This window comes from Electrona antarctica (assembly GCF_951216825.1).
Source record: "Electrona antarctica genome assembly, chromosome: 2".
NCBI classification, from domain to species: Eukaryota; Metazoa; Chordata; class Actinopteri; order Myctophiformes; family Myctophidae; genus Electrona; species Electrona antarctica.
In genome coordinates this window covers 48,048,858-48,059,897 of record NC_136807.1, presented here as the reverse complement: position 1 = coordinate 48,059,897, position 11,040 = coordinate 48,048,858, and positions in this window count along the sequence as shown.

Genomic DNA, 11,040 nt, shown 5'->3' with positions numbered 1-11,040 from the left:
AGTTTTCAAATAAAGGAATTGGACTAAATTAAGGTATAGGCACAATATTTGCCTTTGAGATGTAGTGGTAAGTACAAATACCAAATACCAAGGTATTGAAATTTGTAAATACTCCAGTAAGGTTTACTTCAAAATTACAGTACTTGAGTAAATGTACTTTCCACCACTGTTAGTAGCCAATGGCACTGGCCACTGACTGCAATGCCACTGAACTGTACTGTACCGACTGTACTGAAATATTACCTAGAAAACATAGAGAAAAACTGGCAACCCCTACCAAAGATTTGGCGACCCCTCTGGGGGTCACCCACGACCCCCAGGTTGAGAACCATTGATGTAGAGGAGTGTTTGTTCATATGTTTGTATTATGTTGTGTCAACTGGGCCTATACCTTTTTTCGCTCAAGAAAACTAAATAAAAACTAAGCTATGATTGAGTAAAACTAAGACTAAATATGTTGACAATTTTGTCAACAAATAAAAACTAGTCTAAAATGTTAGGGAGGGACTAGTGGAGAAGAGATCCGGTAGAACTAAAAGACAAGTCATTTTATGCTTGGCCGTCATGGTCCGAAAATAGCCGATCTACAAGCCCACGTAGATCTGCTATTTTCGGTATAGCCAAACTATACAAATCAGGCATTACGACGCCACCAAGGCCTGCCAAAATAGCTTTTAGTCGACTACAATCAACTGTAGATTTAGACGACTAAACTCTTGTGATATTTAATCCACTTAAAACTAGACGAAAAGTAAAAGATTCCAGAGGACAAAAAATGGGACTATTAACTAAATGTGATTTCATTCAAAAAAGACAATTATGACCAAAAACCACGTCAAAATCTGCTGTCATAATCGACATCGTAGCCTGCTTCTTCTTCTCCCGCAAGCAAGGCGTCCCACTTCAATGATTACCCTAGAAGGCAGGAGAGTGAGCGCGCGCGCGTCGCGCACACGCGCGGTGTCCTGGTGTGACCTGGGTGTGTGTGTGTGTGTGTGTGTGTGTGTGTGTGTGTGAGTGCTATGAGACAGTGTTATCAGATCGAGCACTCACACCCAGATAAAACCAGAATTTCACAACACTATCAGCCACACTCTCCTCCTGTATAGCACGGCCTACCGACATAGTAGGCATAACATACAGCAGTGGTTCCCAAAGTGGGTTCCGGGGACCCCCATGGGGTCCTTGAGAGAGTTCCAGTGGGTCCCCATGGGCTGAATGGATAGTTAGGAACCAAATGGACCCTTATGGGTCTGTAACTCAGAGTGTACAGACCTACAGTAAACAGTAAACAGTAACCACCATGCAGTGTTGATTTTGACAGCAAAGTTTGCATAAGATTTTAGTTGGCAAAATCTACAGTTGATTTTGTCGACTAAAATGTATTTTGGTGGGTCATGATGGCATCGCAAATGCGCTGGTTTTACACTTGGTTGCATGCTGAAAATAGCCGATCTACAACTGCGACGCGTAGTGAGCTTGTAGATCAGCTATTTTCACACCGAGCGCACCCAAACTTAAAATGACTTGTCTTTTAGATCTATAGTACTCTTCTCCACTATAGTTTCTCCCTAACGTTTTAGTCTAGCTTGTTGACGAAACTGTCAATATATTTAGTCTTCATAGCTTATAGTATTTATTGAGTCTTCGTCATTGAAAAAAGGTAGTCGACGGACATTCTTCGTCATAGTTTTAGTCGACAAAAGCAACAATGAACAGTACAGTACTACCATGTCCATGGGGAAAGCACAAAGCGTGTCACTCACTTTCATTGGCTATTAAAATACATCTGCTATTTTTGAACATTCTTGCAAAAAAAAGTGAGAACTACTGATTGTAGCGGGCATTTGTAGAATCAGCCCTCAGGTCTCCAGAGGTGGTCTGGTCAAAGACATAACCACCTCCAACCACCACAGTGGGCTATAGTTATAGTTATAACCACCTCCAACCACCACAGTGCAGGGCGTGTTATAGTTATAACCACCTCCAACCACCACAGTGCAGGGCGTGTTATAGTTATAACCACCTCCAACCACCACAGTGCAGGGCGTGTTATAGTTATAACCACCTCCAACCACCACAGTGCAGGGCGCGTTATAGTTATAACCACCTCCAACCACCACAGTGCAGGGCGTGTTATAGTTATAACCACCTCCAACCACCACAGTGCAGGGCGCGTTATAGTTATAACCACCTCCAACCACCACAGTGCAGGGCGCGTTATAGTTATAACCACCTCCAACCACCACAGTGGGCGTGTTATAGTTATAACCACCTCCAACCACCACAGTGCAGGGCGCGTTATAGTTATAACCACCTCCAACCACAACAGTGCAGGGCGTGTTATAGTTATAACCACCTCCAACCACCACAGTGCAGGGCGCGTTATAGTTATAACCACCTCCAACCACCACAGTGCAGGGCGCGTTATAGTTATAACCACCTCCAACCACCACAGTGCAGGGCGCGTTATAGTTATAACCACCTCCAACCACCACAGTGCAGGGCGTGTTATAGTTATAACCACCTCCAACCACCACAGTGCAGGGCGCGTTATAGTTATAACCACCTCCAACCACCACAGTGCAGGGCGCGTTATAGTTATAACCACCTCCAACCACCACAGTGCAGGGCGCGTGTTATAGTTATAACCACCTCCAACCACCACAGTGCAGGGCGTGTTATAGTGTATCAGGTACGGTTCGCCCCTAAACCATCTCGCCCCTCGATTTTTCCTGCCGACCTCACGCCGACCGCTCGGTCCGACGGTTCTTGTATTCTTTATTTTGTTTTACTGAGAATAAGGTTAGAAATACATGTAGGGTTATAGGCATAGTTTTACTGGGGTTAAGCTTAGGTGTAGGGTTAGGTTTAGGCATAGCTGTACTGAGGTTAAGGTTAGGAATGAGGTTAGGTTTAACCGTTTAAGCATCATTTACTTATGCTTATGCTTACTTATACGTTTTGTCCAATGCGTTTTTTTGCTACTTTCCATTGGCTCAATATTTTCAAACACACAGACGTAAAGGGTGTTCAAAAGATTTATGGAAGAAAATGGTCAAAAGACCATGAACCAAACCACATCAGAATCTGCTGTCAGAATCGACACTGCGGCCACCACGGCTAGTAGGCTTACACAGCTTAGTGTACATATCCTGTACAATACAGTATATATCTGTTGCTACAGTATATTAGCTTTCCTCCCTGGCTTCCTCCTTCTTCTCTCTGGTGGGGGGGGAGGAGGGCGGCGGGGGGGGGGGGGGGGGGATGTTGGCCGGAGGCCAAAAGAGGCCGAGCCGCCATGCAGCTGAAACTTTTTTTTTACAGGCCAAGCAGGAAGAGAGACTCAGTGAGTGATCGAGGAAGAAAAGAGAGAAGAAAAGAAGGAGAGCGAGAGAGCGAGAGAGAGAGAGAGACATTTCGAGCCCTCAAACTTTGCCACTTCTCTCTCTCTCTCTTTCTCTCTCTCTCTCTCTCTCTTGTTAAAAAGCCATACTGTATTCGCCCGCCTCTGTTGGCAGGGGGTAAAGCATACCGTATGGCTGGCCGGGGGAGGACGGGATGGGAGGGGAGAGGAGGGGAGAGTAGGGGAGAGGACGGGAGAGGAGGGGAGAGGAGGGGAGAGTAGGGGAGAGGAGGGGAAGGGAGGGGAGAGGAGGGGAGGGGAGAGGAGGGGAGAGGAGGGGAGAGTAGGGGAGAGGAGGGGAGAGTAGGGGAGGGGAGGGGAGAGGAGGGGAGAGGAGGGGAGAGGAGGGGAGAGTAGGGGAGAGGAGGGGATGGGAGGGGAGAGGAGGGGAGAGTAGGGGAGAGGAGGGGAGAGTAGGGGAGGGGAGGGGAGGGGAGGGGAGAGGAGGGGAGAGTAGGGGAGAGGAGGGGAGAGGAGGGGAGAGGAGGAAGGGAAGGGAACGTCGCTCGGTTCATAGAGTTCAGCTGAGGAGAGAGAAATAAATTCATAAACAACAAAAGAGACGTGACGTCAGGCTTTTAGGGGGGGGCGGGGGGGGGGGGGGGGCGTCCCACTCAGCCTCCTCCGTGGAAGAACCCGATTGTTCACACAATCGCGCGCGTGTGTGTGTGTGTGCGCGCGCACGTGCGTACAGTGTGAAATGTGTGTCTCTATATTATGAATGTCTTTGTGTGTGCGTGTGTTCCTCTCTTTCCTGGTCTTCAAGAAAAGAATCGTGAGGGAAGCTTTAGAGAGAGAGAGAGAGAGAGAGAGAGAGAGAGAGAGAGAGAGAGAGAGAGACCGGTGCATGTGCTCTGTTTTGTCTCTGTGGTCGAGAGTGTTTGAGAGAGATCCGAGTTGAACCTTTTGGCACGTGTGTGTGTGTGTGTGTGTGTGTGTGTGTGTGTGTGTGTGTGTGTGTGTGTGTGTGTGTGTGTGTGTGTGTGTGTGTGTGTGTGTGTGTGTGTGTTGTGCTCTCTGTGTGTGTGTGTGTGTGTGTGTGTGTGTGTGTGTGTGTGTGTGTGTGTGTGTGTGTGTGTGTGTGTGTGTGTGTGTGTGTGTGTGCACGTGTCTTCTTAAAGTGATTTGGAGACACGCAGGTATAATCGAGTGGAATTAAACAAAGAACAAACTGTTTCGCATCAGCACGCCAAAGAGGATCGGACGCCTTTGTATTCTCTTCCTCAGTGTGCATAATCTGCGAAGAGGAAGAGAAGATTATGCGTTTTACATTTGCAACTTTTAACGGCAGAAACCACGGGGTTGTGTCTAGAGGGGTGGCGAGATACACACGGAACATTTTGAAGACGGGGAGGACCGGAAGGCGAGCTCCGATTGGCCACTTGGCAGTGTGAGACGTCCCCTGCCAAGGCGGCCATGATTGGCCAGGACTGGCATGCATGGAGCTGAAGAAGAGGAGGAATAGAGGAAGTGTCTTAGACGGCTGATCCAGGGACAGTGCTAACGTTTTCCCTCTCCGCTCACTTTGAGGTTATCTCAGGGAGGGAGGGAGGGCAGCTGGCTGATCCCAGAGCTGTGCGTGCGTCGGCGTTCGTCCGTTCGACTCTCTTCCTGGCGTGAGCCGAGCGCAAGGAGACCTGGGAAAGATGCCAATAGGCTGAAAAAGCAACACCGTTTGTGACATTCTCTGAGATACTGCCCCCCCCCCTCTTCTCCCCCCCATTGATTAATTTAGCTGACCCCCCCCCCTACCCTAACCCCCCCCCAGTTGAGGAGGGCTGATAAGATCCCTGACTGTGGGTGTGGGAGAGGAACGAATGGAGGCAAGGAGACATGGGAGGAGGAAGGCGGAATAAAGATGTCCGAACCGTGGTGAAAAGTACAGCACTGTCTCCTGAGAGACAGAGACAGAGAACTGGACAGCACAATGTCTCCTGAGAGACAGAGACAGAGAACTGGACAGCACACTGTCTCCTGAGAGACAGAGACAGAGAACTGGACAGCACAATGTGTCTCTTGAGAGACAGAGACAGAGAACTGGACAGCACAATGTTGGCATCTGCTTGGATTCCTAAACAATCTCAAAGAAACGATTTCGGCCCCCCCGTCTTTTTCCTTTTCCTTTCTTTTCTCGTCGTCTATTGATTGGCGCGGTCAGGCGGGCACAATATGGAAGAGGAGACAGACGTCTTGATGTGCCATCTGTGTGTGTGGCAGCAGTACAGTAGACAGATCTGTGTGTGTGTGTGTGTGTGTGTGTGTGTGTGTGTGTGTGTGTGTGTGTGTGTGTGTGGCAGCAGTACAGTAGAAAGGGGCGGCGGGTGGCGGAGGGGTTATTTTGCATGTTAGACGATTAACATACAAAACTCTCTGAGTGCTCCCAGCTGCTGTGTCACTGATTATCACCGCTCTCTCTCTCTCTCTCTCTCTCTCTGTGTGTGTGTGTGTGCTCACGTCACACGACTCAAGGTCTCTCTCTCTCTCCCCTCTCTTTCGTTTCTTCGCTTTCTTTAGCCCAACTGGTCTGTAACTCCTTTCCGTTTTCTCTTTCGCTACCCCTCTCGGTCCCTCTCTCTCTCTCTCTCTCTCTCTCTCTCTCTCTCTCTGTCTCTCTTTACACCATGTCCCTCCCTTCCTATCTGAGTGTCTGTTCCTCCTGCCCGCCTTCTCTCTCTCTCTCCCTCTCTCTCTCTCTCTCTCTCTCTCTCTCTCTCTCTCTCTCTCCCTCCCTCCCTCCCTCCCTCTTGGCACAGATGCCAAAGTGGGCAGGCAGAGTGAAGTGAGCACAGAGCAGAGCAGGGCAGAGCAGAGGGCGATCTCAAGGCTGGCAAACAGACTGTGTGTGTGTGTGTGTTTGTGTTTTGGACTCGACTACGTGTGTGTGTGTCTGTATGTGTGTGTGTCTGTCTGTCTCTGTGTGTGTGTGTGTGTGTGTGTGTGTCTGTGTACGAGCGCACATACACTTGCGTTTCGTTCAAAACCGCAGTTGCTATGTTTGTGCGCTCTGTGCCTATCCGGGAGTCGTTTCTCCTTTTTTAGGGAGGTTTTGTTTTGTTTGTGCACCATGTGCTTGATACGGCAGCTTATATGTTTGTGTGTGTGTGTGTGTGTTTGTGTGTGTGTTTGTGTGTGTGTGTGTGTGTGTGTGTGTGTGTGTGTGTGTGTGCGTTTGTGTGCATGTGTGTGTGTGATTTTCGTGTTGTGTGTGAGTGCACGTCCCTCTGTCACCCCGTGTGCGACGGACAGACGCAGTCACGCCAGGAGGAGGGGATTGTGGGAAAGGGGTGTAAGCGCTCCTCCTCTCTCTCTCTCTCTCTCTCTTCTCCCTCTTCTTCCCACCATCACGGCCCTCTTCTCCTCCGGCTGTCCGTCCCGGCCCGCCGCTCCGCTCCGCTCGCACACAGCAACCTCCAGGTACTACCTATTTTTTTAATACATTTCTTATACCCTGTGTTCTGCCTGTGACACCTATTGCTCTCTCTCCTCAAAACGCCCCCGTAATCCTCTCTTGCCCTTCGCTTCGTCCTTCGTCGCTGCAGGGTTCTTCCGCCGCCCCCCGAAATGTTACCTTTTTTCGTCGTCGTCGTCGTCGGTTTGCCACGCCACGCCACGCCGCGCGCGCTCCGCCATGTTGGCTCGCCTCGACTATAGGACACGACGAGGGGAGAAACTTTTACTGGAGCTCGTTTTTATCTGGCTCCTGTCTGTCTGATGTCTCTCTCTCTCTCTCTCTCTCTCTCTCTCTCTCTCTATCTCTCTCCCAGTCTCAGTCTCTGTCTCTCTCTCTGCGTCGTCCGTTGCTCTAGAATAGGAGACTCTGACGGTGTGTGTGTGTGTGTGTGTGCGAGTAAACAGCGTTTACGTGCTGTATTGAGCAGAACAGGTGTGCCTTTGTGAACCGTGGCCTGGCAGAAGGCCTTCTCTTCTCTCCGTGATTACTTTATAGACGAGACCTCGGAGAGAGCTAGAGCGAACCGACGCAGGGCGCGCGGGGCCGGGGCCGTCCCTGACTCCAGGGGTCATCTGAGGGCCGTTTGGCTGACGTTTAGCCGCTAAACGGAGCGAGACCGAGCATATACACCCACCGGAGGGAGGGAAGGAACCGAGCGACCACTCGCTCCCTCTTCTGTGGTTCCTTATCGTTATAAGATTATGATGGCTGATACCAAGGCAATATTGACTCTGCTTCTATACGATTCCTGCTTGGGCAGCACACACTGTTTGATCTCTCTCTCTCTCTCTCTCTGCCCGCTCTATATGCGTGGCTGTCACTGGTATAAAGCAACTAAGTACATTTACTTAAGTACAATTTTGAGGCATTTGTACTTTACTTGACTGTTTCCAATTTCCAATACTATTACTTCTCACTGCACTATACGACTCGGATCCAAATATTGCACTTTTACTGCACTACAGTACTTTTTCCACCACTGTATGTATATGTGTGGCTGTTCTTTCACAGGAGTATGTGCGTGCACGTTTGTGCGTACGTGTTACATTTGTATGGTCAGAGGATGGTCGTGATAGCGGCTTAAATACACACTGTAATGATTTTTGTATTTATTCTTTCTTGAGTGGCTGTAGTATACGACCCCTCGTGTGCTGGACAGGAAACAAGTAACCTGACGCGGGCCGAAACACAAACGCGGGACAAAGTGTGGACACCGGACATAACGCAGAGACACCTTTTAAGATCATAGTTCATACTAGATCATACTAGTTCATACTAGATCACACTAGTTCATACTAGATCACACTAGTTCATACTAGATCATACTAGTTCATACTAGATCACACTAGTTCATACTAGATCACACTAGTTCATACTAGATCACACTAGTTCATACTAGATCATACTAGTTCATACTAGATCACACTAGTTCATACTAGATCATACTAGTTCATACTAGATCACACTAGTTCATACTAGATCATACTAGTTCATACTAGATCATACTAGTTCATACTAGATCACACTAGTTCATACGGACATAACGCAGAGACACCTTTTAAGATCATACTAGTTCAACCTGTATTCTTTAACAGGACTTTTTGTTTGCATGGCACTTTATGTTCAGTACGCAGAACAATTGGTTGATTATAATCACATGGGTGTGTCGTCGTCGTCGTGGTGGTGTCATAAAGAAACGCATGAAAAAAAAAGATAAAACAGAAGTGAGAATGCCAAAGTATTGTTCAATGCGGACGGACGGTCCCCTGGCAGCAATGGAGTCTGTCTGTGTGCCTACAAGCAGGAAATGAACGTTGCACTCCAGAAAGACATAACAGGATATGTAAATAAAACAACAACCCAAAAAAAAGAAAATGCTGATTGCATCACCCAAACGCAATTTCGACAAGGGGCGGGGGGGCGGGCGGGAGGGGGGGGGGGGGGATATTCAATGCAGATTCGATTACCTTAAGTATCTGCGTATCGCGTGTACAATTAGGAGCCCCTGTAACTACATTGACGTTTCTTTAATAGCTCGACCTAAAAAGGAGATAAGTGTTAAGATGGCGCTTTTCCTGCCACGTGTTTGTAAAAGGCGGCGGATCCGCCCGCCCGCCGCCTTGCACACTGTTTCACAAGCCTTACACCACCGTGTGTCCCTTCAGAATGCATAAACAACACGCTATACTCCCAGATTCTCTCCCTCCTCAGTCCTCATCTCTCTCTCTCTATCTCTCTCTCTCTCTCTCTCTCTCTCTCTGCCATTCAAAAAGCGGAGGTTTCGGCTTTGGTGGTGCTATTAAAGTTCCGAATTGGGTCGACGTTCGGGAACTACAGACGAAAACGTCCCTCTCACACAAAACCACCACCGCTATGTGCCGATTATATGCGGGAGACCAAATGTTGAGAGAGAGATGGGAGTGAGAGATAGAGAGGGCGAGAGATAGCGATAGCTACAGAGAGAGACAGAGAGAGAGAGAGAGAGAGAGAGAGAGAGAGAAAGAGAAAGAGAGAGAGAAAGAGAGAGACAGAGAGAGAGAGAGAGAGAGAGAGACAGAGAAAGAGAGAGAAAGAAAGAGACAGAGAGAGAGAGAGAGAGAGAGAGAGAGAGGGAGAAAGAGAGAGACAGAGAGACAGAGAGAGAGAGAGAGAGAGAGACAGGAGTGGGAGAGCCTTTTCTCCGCCCCTAGCGACTATCCTCAGATGAACTTATCATGTTGCCTCATAACACTTGTGTGTTTTTCTCCGGGAGGGAGGGAGGGAGGCAGCCAGGCTCACTTCCTGCATTCAGCCCTCGACTCGAGCCCATTGGTTGATATGTCGGCTGTCCGGCTGCAGCTAAAATGTAACAGGAAGTGGCTCTCTCTCCTCCCTCTCTCTCTCACTCACTCGCAGGAAGCTAGTGGCTGTTTCATCTTAAAAATACGCGCGTGCGCACACACACACACACACACACACACGCACACACACACACACACACACACACACACACACACACACACACACACACACACACACACACACACACACACACACACACACACACACACACACACACACACACCTCGGATAAGCAAGCAAGAAGCATGCATGTGCAGTGTATTGCATATACAGTACCTGCATGCACACACTAACATTGTCACTGTCTCCATATTTAATTTGATTTAATATTTAATATGATTTAATTTCCATAAATGAATGGCCTAGTACAGTCCAGTTCTTAAGTAAATGTACTTAGTTACTTTATACCACTGTCAGTCTGTGAGTTTAATTAATATTTAACCAACATAACATATATACATAAATAAATCAAATCTCCATTAACCCATTAAGACCAGGCAGCAAAAAGCATCTGTGTCATTTTAGATTTTATTTCAGCTAAAAAGCATTATTTTAATACTATAGGCTATTAAAAAAATAGCAGATCTACAAGCTCATAGCATGTCACTTCATGCCGTGCTATGAACTTGTAGATCTGCTATTTTGAAAAATCGTGAAAATACATCAAATCTTTGATACATGTATATACAATTAAATCATAGCTTCAAAATATTTTGAGACGGGGGGGGTCCGTGCAGCCAAATACACATCATTTTGGGGGTCCCTGACGTGATGCAAAAGTTTGAGATGCACCGGTCTAGTTAAGTTAATCGAAAAAGTAATGGATATACGTATAGTTACACAGGTATACTGTAAGTACTAGGCTATACCATAAAGTGTGTGTGTGTGTGTGTGTGTGCGTGCGTGTGCGTGTGCGTGTGCGTGTGCGTGTGCGTGTGCGTGTGCGTGTGTGTGTGTGCACACATTTTTTTCCGGGTACACAATGTGAACCCATTGAGACCTGCTGGGGCCGATTCTTTAATGTCTTCTAAACAGCTTTCTGAAAAACGTTACTTTGCTATATCAACCTTACGTGTCAAGGATTATAGGCTATTTGGCCGCAGAGCATAGACCCCCCCCCCCCCACAGTGTTGTTTTTGGCAGCCAATTTCTATTTTAGTTTTAGTCATAGTCTCTTGAATAGTTTTCACTTCGTTTTAGTCACATTTTAGTCACCTGGAATGTTTTAGTTTTAGTTTAGTTTTAGTCGACTAAATGTCATGAGATTTTAGTCGACTTAATCTACAGGTGATTTAGTCGACTAAAATGTATTTCGCCAGGCCTTGATGCCGTCGTAATGAGT